The sequence below is a fragment of the Lissotriton vulgaris genome, chromosome 2_1 (assembly GCF_964263255.1).
Source record: "Lissotriton vulgaris chromosome 2_1, aLisVul1.2, whole genome shotgun sequence".
NCBI classification, from domain to species: Eukaryota; Metazoa; Chordata; class Amphibia; order Caudata; family Salamandridae; genus Lissotriton; species Lissotriton vulgaris.
In genome coordinates, this window is record NC_141687.1 from 557,437,418 (window position 1) to 557,454,015 (window position 16,598).

A 16,598-nucleotide genomic window follows, 5' to 3' on the forward strand; every position below is an offset into this window, starting at 1 on the left:
ATTCCCAACTTCATCGCCCCGCTCACCATTAACTACATCTTCCTCAGCGAACTAGTTTTCCACCTTAACGACCTCAACGACACCAAAACCGCCAAACTCCTCGAAAGTAAGATCATCATTGGCCTCTCCCAACTAGTCACCAACTCCTCACACAATGCAGGAGAAACGCTTTACCCAGCTTCATGTCCAGCAACAGAGTCAAGTACAGTCATGTCACAGAGCTCACCTGGACAGACCACGCCATTGTCCACTTTGTCATCACCAGACCCCACGGCACCGCCCCTGAGCTACCCTATGCCCCCCACCTCAACTGAAGCAGAGTATCAGAGAACTAGTTGACAGACACCATCAACATTTTCCACCCTGACACTGCACCCAACATAGAACAAGCTGTCAAGAACTTCACTGCTTGGATCACCAACAGAATCGCCCCCATCAAGCCCATCATACATAAAAGATTCACCAAAAAGGCCGGATGGTACACCACGGAGCTGAGAACCGCAAAATGCACCTGCAAGCAACTAGAAAAAATATGGCGTACAAGTGAAGATCATGCAGACAGAGCCACCTTCAAGATGGCCCTCAACCACTACCACCAGCTCCGGAAGGGTTGAAAGAGATCGCCCTGGCGGGCCGCAACAAAGTCAGCTCCAACCGCAGCAAAGATCTCTTCAACTTTGTTAGAGAGTTATCCAACACCTCAGCCATGGAAAAAATCACCCTTTCCCAGGAACTTTGCGACACCCTAGTAGACTTCCTCCACGACAAGATCTCCACCATCTACTAAAAGAAGATCAGCAGCGGGCTCACCACCCACTTCAACGCCTCCATCACCACTGCCACCTTCCTTGACAAATGGAAACACGCAGGAGTCAAACTCCTTCTCAAGAATCCGCCCGCCAACTCCAGCGAACTAAAAAACTACCATCTCACCTCTCTTCCCCGCCAAAGTTCTCGAAAAAGCCATCAACCGCCAATTCACTGAACACCTATAGAACAATCATCTTCTGGACACCTTCCAATTCGGATTCCGCAGCAACCACAGCACCAAAACGACCCTAATCACTGCCACTGACAACATAAGAACGCTTCTCAACTGAGGAGAAACAGCAGCCCTGATCCTCCTCAACCTCTCAGCAGCATTCGACACTGTGACCCACCACGCTCTCATCACAAGGCTTCACATCAGAATCCTCATCAAAAGACTTCACATCAGAATCCAAAGAGACGCTATCAAGTGAATCGCCTCCTTCTTCACCAGTAGAACCCAGAGCGTCCATCTACCTCCATTCACCTCGGAGCTCAATAACATCATCTACATCAATACTCAAGGCTCGTCTCTCAGCCCCACTCTGTTCAACACTGTTATACCTGCTGCTCAGCCAGTGCGACTGGGGTGTGGAATGTTGGTGATGCTGTAGAATGTTGGTTGATTGAGAGGGTCAGTTGGAGAATGGGCTGAGCAGCAGGAAGGCTGCTCCTGGTGGGGCTTAACCCCTTCCATGCTCATGACGAGCTCAGCTTGTCATGAGGCACGGTTGAGCTGTGCTTATGACGAGCTGAGCTCGTCATGAATAAAGGAGCTTTCAAAAAAGTCAGAACCGGAGGGGAAAATCCTTAGCAGCCAAAGTGTTAACCATCATCTTACTTAGGTAGAACTATGATCCAATAAATCTACCTATAATCTACTCTCCGGCCTCCAGAACTTTCATTTAAAACACAATGTCAAGGTGTCGATTAGGTAAGATGATTTATTATGTTGGTATCGTGAAGAGCCTCACCACAAGCAGCCTTACAACAAACACTTACCTGATCCCCTTGGCCAACAACGTCAGAGCCCATGGATCAAACATAATATCCTACTCAGATGACTCCTAGCTCATCCTCTCACTCTCAGAAGACCCCACCACCATGAGAGCTGACTTCCGCAGGTGTATGACGAGAGTGGCTGACTGGAAGAGAGACAATTGCCTGAAAGTCAACACAGACAAGATGGAAGTGCTGGTCTTTAGCAATATCACCACCCTGTGGAACACCCCCTGGTGGCCCACGGACCTCGAACCCTCTCCCACTTCAACAGACCATGCTTGGAATCTCGACAGGAGACTCACCATGAAAACCCAAATCAGCACAGTCTGATCTGCCTGCTTTCTCACTCTTCCCATGCTTAAAACAAATCTTCAAATGACTCCTCATCAATGCCAGACTGTCCCTGAAGCTTTACTTGCCGCCTGGGTTACTGCAAAACACTCTATGTAGGAATCAAAAGTAACTTCTGAAGAGACTGCAAACCATAGAGAATTCCATGTCCAGACTAATTTGCGACCTTCAATGTACCCACATCACCCCTCGTCTCAAGAAACTCCACTGGGCCCCATACAGAAAATAAGTCAAATGAAGATGCTGACCTACAAAACCAAGGACCAGCCTCCATTAACCACTGGCTGAACTTCCACCAACCCTCCAGACACCTACACCGCCTCCCTCACGCACATCCCTGCATCCCCCGAAGCAACAGTGCAGGACGCTCCTTCTCCTACGTCTCGGCAAAATCCAGGAACGACCTTCCCCTGCACCTCCTCACCTCCACCTCGCTCCTGGAATTCCTGAAGGTAGCAATTTCCTCAGCGCCTGGATACCCTCATGGGTGATGTTTTTATTTTTTATAATAACGGAGTTTTATGTAGCACGTACTTGACCCAAAGGTATCAGAGCTATTTACACAAGCACCAGTTGCGTTACATGAGGACACATTCATTTTTTTTTTGTTAGGCTCAGGGAAATTAAGTGATTTGCCCGAAATAATCATAGGATGTTGTGCATCCTTGCCGAGACTAGAACCCGGTTCCCCGGATTTGAGGTCGACCGCCCTAGCAGTTAGGCCACATCCTCTCTGCTCTCTATAAATTCTGCAGGATTGATTGATTGAGAAGTATTCTCCAGCTATTTTTTTTTTCAATTCAAGAATGTTTATTCGGATAAAAGTATATCCATAAAACCACAGGTAGCATAGCAGAATGAAAATACACGAATCTTGGTAATCATAAGAACAATAAAAACCAACACAATAAAACATTTCATAAAAATACATCGTTATGAACGGATAGAGCAGTTTTCCAATTAATGCCCTCCTAATTTATGCCATTCATGATCACTGTGAAAGAATAAAAGCAAGTCTACAGACTGAGTTCATGTTAATCATAGTGACAGTATAAATATTAATTCAATAAGAATGTCCTTCCGGAGTTCACATCGTATTACGGGCACGTACTGCACCAGCTATTAATTCTCTTCTATGGGGCAGCAAAATCATATGTAGAGAGACCTTATAAAAACGCAATTGTCTAAAAGCATTGCACATCTCACTTTTCAGATATACATTTCTACCTCACCTTTTCTCCATCCTTCAAGACTAGGGATGGCAGTAAACCAGACATGGCTTACACTAGAAAAATGTATGATTCTGTGTCAGTACAGGGGGAGAGGATTACACGGTCGTTATTTACTTTTATTCTAAACAGCAGCCATAACCTTCATCAAAAGTACCCTTCCCACAAATATAAGGGATGAAAAACAACCAGAGGCTATCCAATCACAATATAGGTAATGCCATATCGTCCTTTCTTCCTTTCCAACCCCCCTCTTTCTTCGTTGTTCCGCAGCCCCTCAGTAAAGGTTCTAAGACTTTGCTTGTTTGTGGGTCGGGTTTCAGCTAATTTAGTGGGTTTTTTTTTTTACATAATTGCCAAATTGCCGATTGTTTCCCTCTAGCAGACTGGACTAACCGCAGAAGCACGTGCCGCTCCCCACGCGGTATTTAGCAGTTGCTCTCAGCTCTGCAGGGCCTCCCAATGGGGTCAGGTCCTCTGGCCTGTACAGGTCACTGTAGGCAGTCTCTAAAGAGGCGCTCTCCTCGTTGGCTCCACGATCAGGGCGCGCCATTCGAGTTCCAATTTGAAAGGAGCAACGAATACGTTCATGGAGCCCTGTATATTTCCCTGGGCCCTCTGGAGTCCGACGTCCCCTATGCGGAGTCTGTATTGATTACTCCACCTACATAATCCTCACTACTTCCAGAGAGCAATTGTACAGGGCCTGAGGTCTTTTTGACCCAGGCACATACCCTGTTATATCTCTAAGGCTGTGAATAGTATCCCAGGGCCATACTCCCAAGAAAAGGGCCTAATATGCCTCTAAAACATTTCCACTGGTTCCACCGAGTGCAGGACATAACTGCAACATGTAGACCTCTGGCACATCACTCCTAGAAGACGAGGACGTCCAATACCTACCTTTCCATTATAAATGTATGAGGTAGTGGGTGCATCCTTCCGCAGAGCAGTCTCATACTCTGGCTCTATACAAGAAGTTACAGCAGTACAGATCTATCATGAACCACTCGTGCCAAGGGAAGCCTTTTATGCACCTCTCGGTCCCACAACTTCGGGGGCAGACTGGAGCTCCGCTTCCACGTTAAAGATCAAAGGAGTCAACATGTTGTCATCAATCTAAAAGAGTTCAACTTGTGGCTGGTATCCCACCCCTTGAAAATAGAGGGTATTCACCTCCTCAGAGGTTTATTGCACCTCTGAGACTTGCTGGTACGACTAGACATCAAGGATGCCTACCTTTCAATCCCTATATACGGGCCTCACAGCAGATTTCTCCAGTTCAGGTGGAGACTCCATGAGTTCGAGCTCACAACTCTACTATTCAGTCTGTCGTCAGCTCCTTGGTAGTTCACCAAGGTACTGAATTCGGTGGCAGAATATCTTGGGGCCCGAGGCATCCCCTTCATAGTCTACCTCGAAGATATCCTCATAATGACCCAATGTCCAAGGAGGTTAACAGAACATCTGCGCCGGGGATCTCCCTACTGGAGTCCCTGGAGTTTGTGAACAACGCAAAGAAGCTCCACCTAATACATACCCAGAAGCTAAAGTTCTTGGGTTTGTCATACATTTCCAGAAGACCACCTTCAGTCTCTCACAACGGAAGGTGGCCAAGATCAGAGAGATGCTATGCAAAACCCTTTCCAAACTGATGACATCCTTGGGCCAGATAGCGAGGGTGGTCTGTTTGCTCTCATGCTCCATGCAGGCAATATTCCCCGGGCTGTTGCACTATTGTGCACTAAACCAACTGAAATCTTATCACCTATGGAGCGGCCTCATATACTCAGAATCAGTAACCCTCACGCCAGAAGCCCAGGAGGAGATGAACTGGTGGCAACCCAGACCTGGTCATTGAGTCCCATGCCAGCAGGACAGGCTGGGACACGCAATTTGTCAAACTATCCACAGGAGGAGGCTGGTCATCACAAGAACAATAACACCACATAAACTGCCTCAAACTTCTGGCTGGGTCCTTCGCGGTTCAATGCTGGACCAAAGACAAGGTCCAATGCTGTGTGCTCCTGAAAACGAACAACTTGTCAGAGGTACATTACGTCAACCATCTGGAAGAAACTCTTCCTTTCGGACCTAGCCTGGAACTTCTGGGATTTCTGCCTCAACAGAGGTAGATCAGCGACAATGGAACACCTTCCTGGCTCTTCCAACGAAGTGGCAGACGGGCCATTCAAACACCTGCGGAACACGAGCATGTGGAAACTGGACCTTCAACTATTGCAGGCACTAACATGGAGATGGGGTCCCTTCCTGGCAGAACTCATTGCCTCCACACTTGACCGTTAGGCGGACAGGATCTTCAGTTGGAATCCAGACTCGTTGGTGGCAGAAATGGACGCCTTTCACTAGGACTGGAGCAAGGAGATAGGAAAGGTGTTTCTCCCCTTTTCTATGATCTGTCAAGATCTCCTTCTAGCTCTGTCTGGCAATCCCCTCCAAATAGTGGTGGACGGTTCTCTATGTCTCATGGCTTGCTGAATTACAGGCAACAATGGCAAGTCCCAGGACTTTCCGAACAAGCTCAGTCACTCCTCTCAAAAGCCTGGGCAGATTCCATGACCCAAAGGTAAAGTTTAGCCTGGTCTAGATGGCTGGGTTGGTGTATGCAGAAGAACGTGGATCCCTTGGGGTCAGTTGTTGTACAGGGCCTTGCAGAAAGGGCATCGCAGTGACTGGCTTGGAGGTCAGTATGTTGTTTTGGCAGTCCACGAAACCGGGCTTGCACGCCTACAAATGAAAACAAATGAATCGCCGATGAAACATGAAAAGATTTGGTATGCACTCTGTCATTTTCGTAATTTAATACTGCACTGCCTGCTCGACGAGATGCACCCTGGGATTATCGAAAACAAACTGAGAGTAATGACATTGTCACATAATGGACCACTTATACATCTTCCTCTAAAAGTAAAATTCATGGACTGCTGTTTTGAAATACAACGGACAATTATTGATTGAACACATGGTTTTGACAGTTTAATTTTGTTCTTATTAATTAAGTGTACATTATATCAACAAGATTTAGTGATCAATATGATGCGTGTTTAAAGCAACGTTCGAAAAATGATATCAACGAGTGGGTGGTGAATTTAAATGTTTTATATATTCAGTAGGATGATAGAGATAGGAGAGGATAAAACTTGTATGAAATGTTTTTAAACTTCTTGGAGAATGAACAGATATGGGAGGGAACAGTGCGTGCATACTACCAGCAGGATTTACCGTGGAGGTCATGCTGAAGGCGAGGTATACTAATGTATTGAAATCAACTGAGCGAAAGGGATTTCCAACTCTGTCTGCAGGACATTATGGGTTCTGTAGAGTAATACTTTTATTCGGCATTAATTGGATGCATTTAGATGGGCGGGGACACAGTTCAGGAGTTCTTAATGGAGGGAGAGAGAGCTAGGAACGAGCATGGTTGTGCTGAGAGAAGGCACTGTGTTTGAACACCAGAGTAAGCGGTTACCAGGCGTTTAAGGTATGGGCTTGTTCGATTATGTTTAACCAGAGAGATATATTTGGAGGTGAAAAGACTGTTGGTACATGGGAAACGGAACCGAGTTACGGACATTGAAAGGGTGGAGAGATAAACAATAGTGTGATGGAATACTGAATATGTATTGAGTGACGTATAGCACTTTGAATTCAGTGGGCAGAACGTTGTTAATGGGATGAACCCCAGCTATTAACATTTATATTTTTTATACGCTTTATATTATGTACAAAACTCAAGAAACGTGAGTTCACTTAAAGTCACAGCAGAATAATTGTGTTTAAAAAATTGCAGGGTACCGCTGACGAAGGGCCAGAATGGGCCCGAAATGCATTGGGTGATCAATATAACGACTGAGGAATACCCATGTAATTCCATGCTCTAGAGTCTAGAACGAGGCCCGTATGGGCACATCTATAGCATTAAGGGTTTAATGAAAACATGGAGTGCCTTTTATGTGACTGGACAAACAAGATAAACATTAACTGAAAGATTGATGAAAAAAGGAATAAACTTTTGGATTAACTGGAACCGATTGTGGCATCTTTGTTATGCACCTATGAAGGCTGTGCGTCCGGAATGGGTGACACTTCGCCCCATTTTCCTTTCGTGATTTATACTTTACGTGGTTTGGCAGTCCCACGAAACCGGGCTTGCACGCCTACAAATGAAAACAAAGGAATCACCGATGAAACATGAAAAGAGTTGGTGTGCACTCTGTCATCGTCTTCGTAAATTAGTGGTCAGTATACTCAATCCAATCAGCCACCTGTTGGGGAACACCGTTTGTTGAGAAGAGGGAACTCACCTCTCTCTCCCACTTGAGCCACGTTACCCGGTCCTTTAGGATGTTACACGTGTTCTTAATTTGTTTATTTCTTGGCAAAGTAAAAGAAACCTCTTGATGAAGGAATTATCAGATAAGCAGGATATGCTGCTTTGCCTATTCTCCTGTCGACAGGTCTCTGATGTTCAGACCCTAGATATTACAGGTAGATTATTTAGCCCAGAAAGAGATACTTCTCATATTTTTGAAGGACAAAAGCTAATTCTGAGATGGTATCCTTACTTTGGGGATAATCCCAAACTGACAGATGCATTAAGGCCTATGAAGACAAGACGGAGGAGTTGAGTCCTCTGGCGGAATGGCAGTTACTTATTTCCATCAAAAAACCATTCAAAGTAGTCTCGTCTCCCACTATTGCCAGTTAGTTCATACGGGTAATGCAAGAAATGAGCATTAATACAAATATCTTTGAGGAACCCTCCGTGAGTGGGGTGATGGCCTCTAAAAGCTTCAAATTGGGCGGGAGTGCAAGTTGAGCAACAGCCCTACATAAATCATTTATTAAAAGCAACCCTACGTTACCTGGGGTGGATACAACGTTACCCTCGGAAAAGCTTATGGTGTTTTTAAGTCTTCCAGGAGCTTGAGCTTTTGCTCTTCAGGTGAGGATTACCGGATTACCATTGTGGCTGGTGTTATGGGTGCATTGTGTGGCCTGAGGAATGTAAGAGAAAGACTAATATGTGTCTTAAATATTGCTAGAAGCAAAGTAGGAGTATAGAGGGAAAGAAAGACTAGGACGCCCTCCACTCAATAAATCATCAAAAAACAAATTTCCTAGTATTCAAGGCAGTTCTTATCCATTAATCTGTAGACATCGCTAGTTGTACATGAATACCACCAGACTTCTCTTCTTATAGAGATTTAAAGTAGGGGATGTCTCAGTCTACTGCCGTTATAAAAACAGCCCTACTCTGATCAACAAACTTAGACCAACACAGAACCCACAATCACCTTAATGGACAACAGAAAAAGGTGAGAAAGGCGAGATGGCACCTCACGGGCGCACCACCAATGCCCTGAGGAAATTGCCTGATACAAACCAAGGCAATGAAACATGTCGCCTGTAAGTAGGGTGTGAATCGATTGGTAGTATTCACATCCTCCTTTTTTAATGTTTATATGTGTACTGTATGCAACAAGAAAGGAACATGAGTAAAGTTTTTTGTCCTGGTTGCACAGTAGATTATATGTTAAGTGTTTAATGTAGTACGTTTTATCACATATAATTTGTGTTCACTGCATCACTCACTGTTTTTCATTTGGGTTTTGGACACGTTTCCGTTACGGCTTGACGGCACAAATGATGAGAACAGGGCCATCCTGGTGAGTACCAGCCAGGGGTCCCATTGGTGGTGCGCCCATGAGGTGCCATCTTGCCTTTCTCACCTTTTTCTGTTGTCCATTAAGGTGATTGTGGGTTCTGTGTTGGTCTAAGTTTGTTGATCAGAGTAGGGCTGTTTTTATAACGGCAGTAGACTGAGACATCCCCTACTTTAAATCTCTATAAGAAGAGAAGTCTGGTGGTATTCATGTACAACTAGCGATGTCTACAGATTAATGGATAAGAACTGCCTTGAATACTAGGACATTTGTTTTTTGATGTCTTAAATACTGCTGACAAAATTAATAGGCTTATCTTTATATATTGAGGTGGTGACCCCTTGACAAAGCCAATAGACTTGTCTGCATGCACTGAACATTTGTGTTCATACAATAGCGGGTCACCTCTTGATAAAGTCAGTAGGCGTGCCATCATAGAATGAAGTAGTAACCCTGACAAAGCCAATGAGCTTGCCTTGTTTATTGATGTGGTCACCCTTTGACAAAGGTGGTACCAAATCGAAGGTAACTGTTCCAAAGGGAGGGGTGCTAACAGTCATCCACTCACCGACAAAGGAGGAAAAAATCCAGAAAGAAATGCAGATGGGGAGGGATGGGAGAGGAATAAGATGAATCCTAGGTCTAGAACCCACTAATCGGAGGTAAGCATGTGTCTTGGCTCATGTTGCCCTCACACACCCTGAGGGATGTCATGCTTCATCATTGGGCATTTGCTCCTCGTCGGGAAGGCACTGCAATGCCCTACAGGTCCCTCGAAGGGTCACTTTGGCAGAGATTGTTTGCATCGAAAAGCCATTAGATGAGTGCGGGTGTGTGGGAGGGGGGAGAGAGCATGTCCTACTATGAGGGTGAGACTGATGCGTGAAATCTAAAACTGGCTAAGGAGTACGCGTAGTCAAAATGAGAATGAGGTGCCCTTGCCAGGATAAAAAACCCAGAAGAGTTGTGAGTTACTCCAATAGGCGTAAAGTGCCCCAGTAACTACAAGATGGACATGTTTCGCGCCTCTATGGTCAGGGCGATCCATGGCGCCTCATCTAGACCAGAAGTAATGTGAAGTGACAGTGAACAGTGAGTGAGGGGTCAAAAAACCCTATTTGGTCAGGGCGGGCCTCAACTGTGTGAAACTACAGGAGGCTAAGACTAAATAATCAAACCCTGCTCCTGACAATACCTAGGATTGGAAGGGAAGACAGAAAAATCAAAGAACAAAAAACAAATTGGAACAGCGCCAATAATGCATAAAGCCACATAGGAGACTGACTACAATGCAAGACTGAGCTCTGACTCCCACAGTGCTGGCTAGTCAAGGGGGGCACAGCACACCAGTCACAAGTCCCACCAAGAGATGGCAGTGGTAAACATGGTGGGTGTCAAACCCCAACCGAACGAACCCCCAAACCGTAAGAGGACGTCGGAGTCATGGAGCCTACAAGTGGTTCATAGATTTAGCTAAAATAATGATGGCAATGTAGAGCACTGTGTCACCAGTATACAGAACACACAGAGTGCCATTACCTATAGGTATGAGATAGGTCGCTCCATAGGCTAGCACATAAAGATGCCCGCACCTTAACGGGCTGAAGAAGGAAGGGAAAAAGAGCGAGAGCGAAGACAAGCCATGAGACAATACACTACATGTTACATACCAGCAGTATACTGTCTACAAGCAGGCTAGAACTCCTTGGCATCACTAAAGAAACTACAAGATAAAATCGCACTCCATGCGGACGTAATGACCGAATACCTGAGAGCCAATGCAGCACCCAATGGACTGCTAGTGAGAACTGCACCACAGATCTTCCTCGACGATCTCGTAATCAGACGGGAATGGAGCCAGATCGCGTGAAAACGGCCTTAAAACAGATATTAGCATCTCTGCCTTCAAAACTCAACTAGCCGAGATCAATGCCGAAATGGCGGACCACCAAGAGTACCTTCTGCAACAGAAAATCCAGAAGCTGCAGAAGGACATTAAAAGATTTGACAGAGAGAAGATATACCCCTACACCAAAGAAGATTTTCAACCTTCTGAGAATGACATACGTTCAGATGACGGCTCGGCTACCTCAAACAATTTGAACCGCTCAACCAACAGCAACTTGAGCAACAATAGCTGGGGCAAAATACTAACAAGCAAGGTCTCCTCCCACCACCCCCTTACCAGCCATGTATGGGTACCCAAACCAACCATTCCCTCCACAGAGCCCCATGTTGTACCCTGCCTACCAAGGACCACAACAGGGATTCCAACCACCGATCTTCCAACACCCTCCTCCTCCTTTTTGGGACAGAGGCAGGGGAAGACGCAGGGGAAAAAGAAGAGGGAACAAGCAGGCCCACTGGCAGGAGACGGAGAACCAGAGACCAACGAGGAGCATGACCAGCCCAAAAAACTAATTGTGAATCTTTCCACAAGATCACTCATCTCTGAGGAAGTCAAGGTACTAGAGAAAGGTCTGGGTTTTGTACCTACCCCCAGAGAAGACAATTTCTGACTTATTGAAGAATTACATGCCCTATTCAGGAAGATTAGACTCAAGTCTTTCTTCAATGACAATCTGACTCCTGAAAGAGGGGATACAGGCCTCAGACTACCATCCAAATTCAGCCCCACCACCGGCATGGTACCCAGCGAGGTTCTAACATTTGAAAAAGCTATACTTAAGGAAACTAACCAACTGAAGATGAAACACACATTCAACAACCTGCCAAACATCCTCCACAAGGCAATTTCCTCCCTCAGAGAAGATGACAGCATCACAATCAAGCCTGCGAACAAAGGGGGAGCTACGGTGATCCTAAACACCACTGACTACGAACATGAATGCTCATGGCAACTGAGCAACCAACAATATTATGAAGAGTTGGACATGGACCCCTCTGAACCACGCCTTACCACATCAGAATCATGGTGAACGAGGCGGCCACCAAAGGGTGGATCTCCCCCCAGGAAGCAGCTTTTCTGGTCAACCCGACCCTAAGATGCCATATTTCTACCTCCTCCCCAAGATCCACAAAGGGATTGTACCCCCACCAGGACGCTTTATCGTTTTGGGCATTGGCTCCCATTGGAACCCCTGAGTCAATTCAGTGTCTTCTTCATACGACCCCTGGTGCAAGCATACCGGGACGTCCTCAACTTGATTCAAGAGAGCAATGACAACAATATTGATGATATCAACCTCCTGCTGACACTTGATGTTGAGGCATTATATACAAACATCCCACAAGATGCCACCATTGAAGTAGTGGTGAACCGTCTACAGGAAACTGATCTCCCAACCAACACGCTGGCAGACTTGATCCTGGATTGCATCACCATCACACTTAAAAACTAACATAGCAAGAGTACTTTACTACAAATGCTAAGGGTGTGGTCATGCAAGCTGGCCTTAATTACTGGGCTATGCTCATGTTACTGGTGCAGAAGTACTGAGGAGCAAACTTTATCCATTTACCCAGGATATACGGAGGGCTGACGGGGCTCCAACATGAGGGGAGTGGAAAGTAAAAAGCGTCAAAAGTGTGCATTTTGTTGACCTGTACAGTAACCATTTCTGTGATGTATTCTTGACAACATTTGTGCTTATAATACTATTAATATTTTGATTATAGTATCTGTGGAAGTCACTGGCGGTAGCGCTTGATATTTGTTTTAGACTGCCTTTGAAAGCGGATCTGGTATTGTGTTCATGTCACCATGTTTTTTCCGTGACCAAAGTTGGCTTTATATCGCGCTTTCCGATGAGGCGTTAGTGTCAAGGAGAAATCTAGTGACGTTGACGTGGTGGCCAGGATCGTTGCTATCCGGTCTCACCTAATAGCCCCCACCCATTTGGAACTCTTAGCCACATATCTTTGTAGTTTGCACCTTGATGTGTGGAATACATGTCATCCACCATAAAAACACCTTCTTGCTTTTCTAAAAGAACGTAATTATGTTTATTACATGTTTTATTCAGTGTAAGAGCAATTTTTTTCCCCCAAAAAGTGCCTTGACTGAAATAATAAGCACTACATATATGGAATTGCAATAAACAGTACATTCAGGCGCATGGCGTAGGCGAGAGACGCTGCTGCTCGCAGTCTGGCCTAACCAGTACTGTTCACCTTATGGTGTGTGGTTTGTGGTTTGTCAAATGGTTGTAATGAGCTCTGGTTACTTTGAACTCAATGTAATTGTCTTTCTACTAAGGCACCCCCCACCCCGCACCCTCTGTGAATAGATGTTTAGCTTCGGAAACGTACCGGCACGAAAAGGGGAAAAGAGCAGCCAGCAGCTGAAACTCCAGCCACATTTCTGTTAATTAAAAGCAAGCAAATGGAAGGCTTGCCTCCTTGTTTAACCGCAATAATCACAGTGCGCCGAGGATCAAAGGCGAGTCAGTGCAGGACAAGGGGCGGATTTGAAACCAAAACTGCTCACGGAAGCTACTTAAGAGGCAGACTTCCAACCCTCCTTACCTAAGAGGCAGACTTCCAACCCTCCTTATGTGTGTTGGCTTATCGCTCGATGAAAGAGGGAGCCAACCGGTGAAAGGTGGAGGCTGGCAGACTTAAGCAACATTTCTGGAATTGTTCAGGGAGTTTCAGCATGCTTGCTGCAGTGTTATGTGTACATGCTGTATCCTCTTCACGGTCCTAAGCCAGCCAGTACTTAGAAAAGTGAATCCCCCCGGAATGGCGTGTACAAAAAAAACAAGCATTGGAAATGCAATAGGTCTCGCATTAGAAAAGTTGGAGCTATTGGTCTTGTAAATGACAAATATTTTATTTATTTGTTGCTTTTTAAAATAGCTAAATTGATAGCTTTGTCATTTACAATGCCAATAGTTATAATTTTTGCAAATGTGACACCTATAGCATTTATAATGCAATATGTGTTGTATTTACATGACCTACATGTATTGATATTACAAATAACAATGGCTTTTAATTTTTTTATTAATTAATACTGAAATAAAAGTTATTGTAATTTATTATGGCAATAGCTTAAACTTTTGTAAATAAATTATGAAGATTATGTTCAGTGTATTTTATTGTGACGAAAATCCAAGAACAGAAGTAAAATATTAACAGCTTTTTGTGGCATTTGTAATAAAGCTTGAAACATTTAGAGAACATATTTGAACCAGTTGTTGTTGAATGGTTGCACAGATTGATGCTATGGTGGCGCTGAGTGATGTTGGGGTGGCGACGAGTGATGCTGTGGCATTCAGTGATGTTGTGGTGCCCCTGAGTGATGCTGTTGCATTCAGTGATGCTGTGGTGGCGCATAGTGATGTTGTAGTGCCCCTGAGTGATGCTGTGGTGATGCTAAATGATGCTGTGGTGGTGCAATAGATAGAGTGAGTGCGATAGATAGAGTGAGGGCGATAGATAGAGTGAGGGCGATAGATAGAGTGAGGGCGATAGATAGAGTGAGGGCGATAGAGTGAGGGCGATAGATAGAGTGAGGGCGATAGATAGAGTGAGGGCGATAGATAGAGTGAGGGCTGTTCACTGTCACTTCATGTTACTTTTGGTCCTTATGAAGCGCCACGGATCTCCCTGACCATAGAGGCGCGAAACATGTCAGCCTTGTAGTCACTAGGGCACCTTACCCCTACTGCAGTAACTCACAAATGTGGTTACCCCTTGACAAAGCTAGTAGGCTTGTTTTGTAGAAGAACAAGTTACGCACCTTTGGAAATGCATTATTTGGTAGAGCCTTCTAGCTGCAGATTCCTTACCATTGAATTTCCCAGGCATCAGGCTGGATCCGGAAACTTTTGCTGAGTGATACCCCTTGCACGCTCCGTCGGGTGGCTCCAATCGCTCAGCATGACGTCGTCTGCGTATGTAGCGTCGTTTATGATGTCGCAGTACCTATGTAGGCACCACCCTGGCACGCGGATGTCAGTACTTTTAATTTTTTCCACGCCAGAAGCGCAGAGCCACAAAGTAAGTGACGTAGCCTTGTGTAAAACCAGGAACATGAAAAGTGGAGTAACTCTAGCCCTACAACATTAGTCCACAAAGCGGAGAGGCATGGGTGGGGCTGTAAGGAATCTGCAGCTAGAAAGAGTCTCTACCAGATAATGCATTACCGAAGGTAAGAAACCTGTTCATCTGATAGAGACTTCTAGCTGCAGATTCCTTACTTTCGAATTAGATAACCAAGCCATACCATCCCAGCGGTGGGTGCGGATCAATACCTCAAACTAGAAAGTCCAGTAGGGCCAAACGGGCAAAATGCCTGTCCCTGCAGACCTGACTGTCCTGTTAGTAGTGCTTGGCAAATGTGTGCATACATTCCCACGTTGCTGCCTGACAGATATCCAGTATTGGGACACCCTGAGCCAAGCCTGTAGTCACAGCCTTTCCCTTGGTGGAATGGGCCCTTGATCCCTCAGGGGGCTGCTTCTTAGCCAGGGCACAGTAGATCTTAATGCAGAGAATGACCCAGCGAGAGATGGTCCTTTTCTTCACTGCCCTTCCCTTCTTAGCTCCCACGTACCCCACAAAGAGTTGGTCGTCCACCCGGAACTCTTTTTTGAGGTCATGGTTGAACGACACTGCTCTTTTTGGCTTAGAGGGTTGCGGGGAGCAAAGAAGGTGGGCAGTGTGATGGGTTGACCCAGATGGAATGGGGTCACAACCTTTGGCAAGAAAGAAGCATGGGTGCGAAGCATCACTTTGTCCGGAAAAGACATCATAAAGGGAAGCGTGCAAGATAAGGCCTGCAACTCACTCACTCTCCGGGCAGATGTAATCGCAACTAAAAAAGCAGTTTTGATGGTAAGCAGCCGAAGGTAACAGTTGTGCAACGGTTCGAAGAGAGCACACATATGATAGGTGAGGACCAAATTAAGGTTCCACTGCGGCATAACAAAGGGTGTGGGTGGAAACAAGTGAACCAGCCCTTTTAGAAACCTATGTACAATTGGAGACCTGAAGAGAGAGGGCTGGTCTGGCAGCAGCAAAAAAGCAGACAGAGCAGAAAGATAACCCTTGAGAGCTCCCAAAGCAGAGCCCTGTTGGGCAAGGGTTAGAATGAATAGAAGAAAAGTGGAAAGAGAAGCAGAAAGAGGGTCAATAGACCTTTCTGTACAGTATAATACAAATTTCAGGCAACGGCAGGCATTGACCATTTTAGTGGAGGGCCGCCTGGCTGCCAAAATAACAATTACATAGTTCGGGAGGAAAGTCAAAAGCCATCAACTGCCGCCGCTCAATCTCCACGCATGGAGGCGCAGAGTTGACAGGTTTGGATGAAGGACCCTCCCCTGCTGCTGTGGCAGAAGATACTCCCAAAGGGGCAGCCTGATCGAAGGATAGATGCCCATCTTTAGAAGCTCTGGATACTCCTTGCCCACTCCGGAGCCACAAAATAACTTGGGCCTAGTCGCTCTTGATCATCTTCAGAACCCTGGAGAAGTGCTATGGGCGGAGAGGTGTACAGCAGGCCTGAGCTCTGCTCGTGACGAAAGGCGTCACTGAGTTATAGCCGCCTTGG

The 16,598-nt window shown here is 45.7% G+C and overlaps 1 protein-coding gene across 3 annotated transcripts in view; it reads right to left on the bottom strand.

The window, feature by feature from the left end:
• The window catches only part of LANCL1 (LanC like glutathione S-transferase 1), a 639,396-nt gene that overhangs the window by 382,286 nt on the left and 240,512 nt on the right, over nucleotides 1-16,598 (bottom strand). The window lies entirely within an intron of this gene.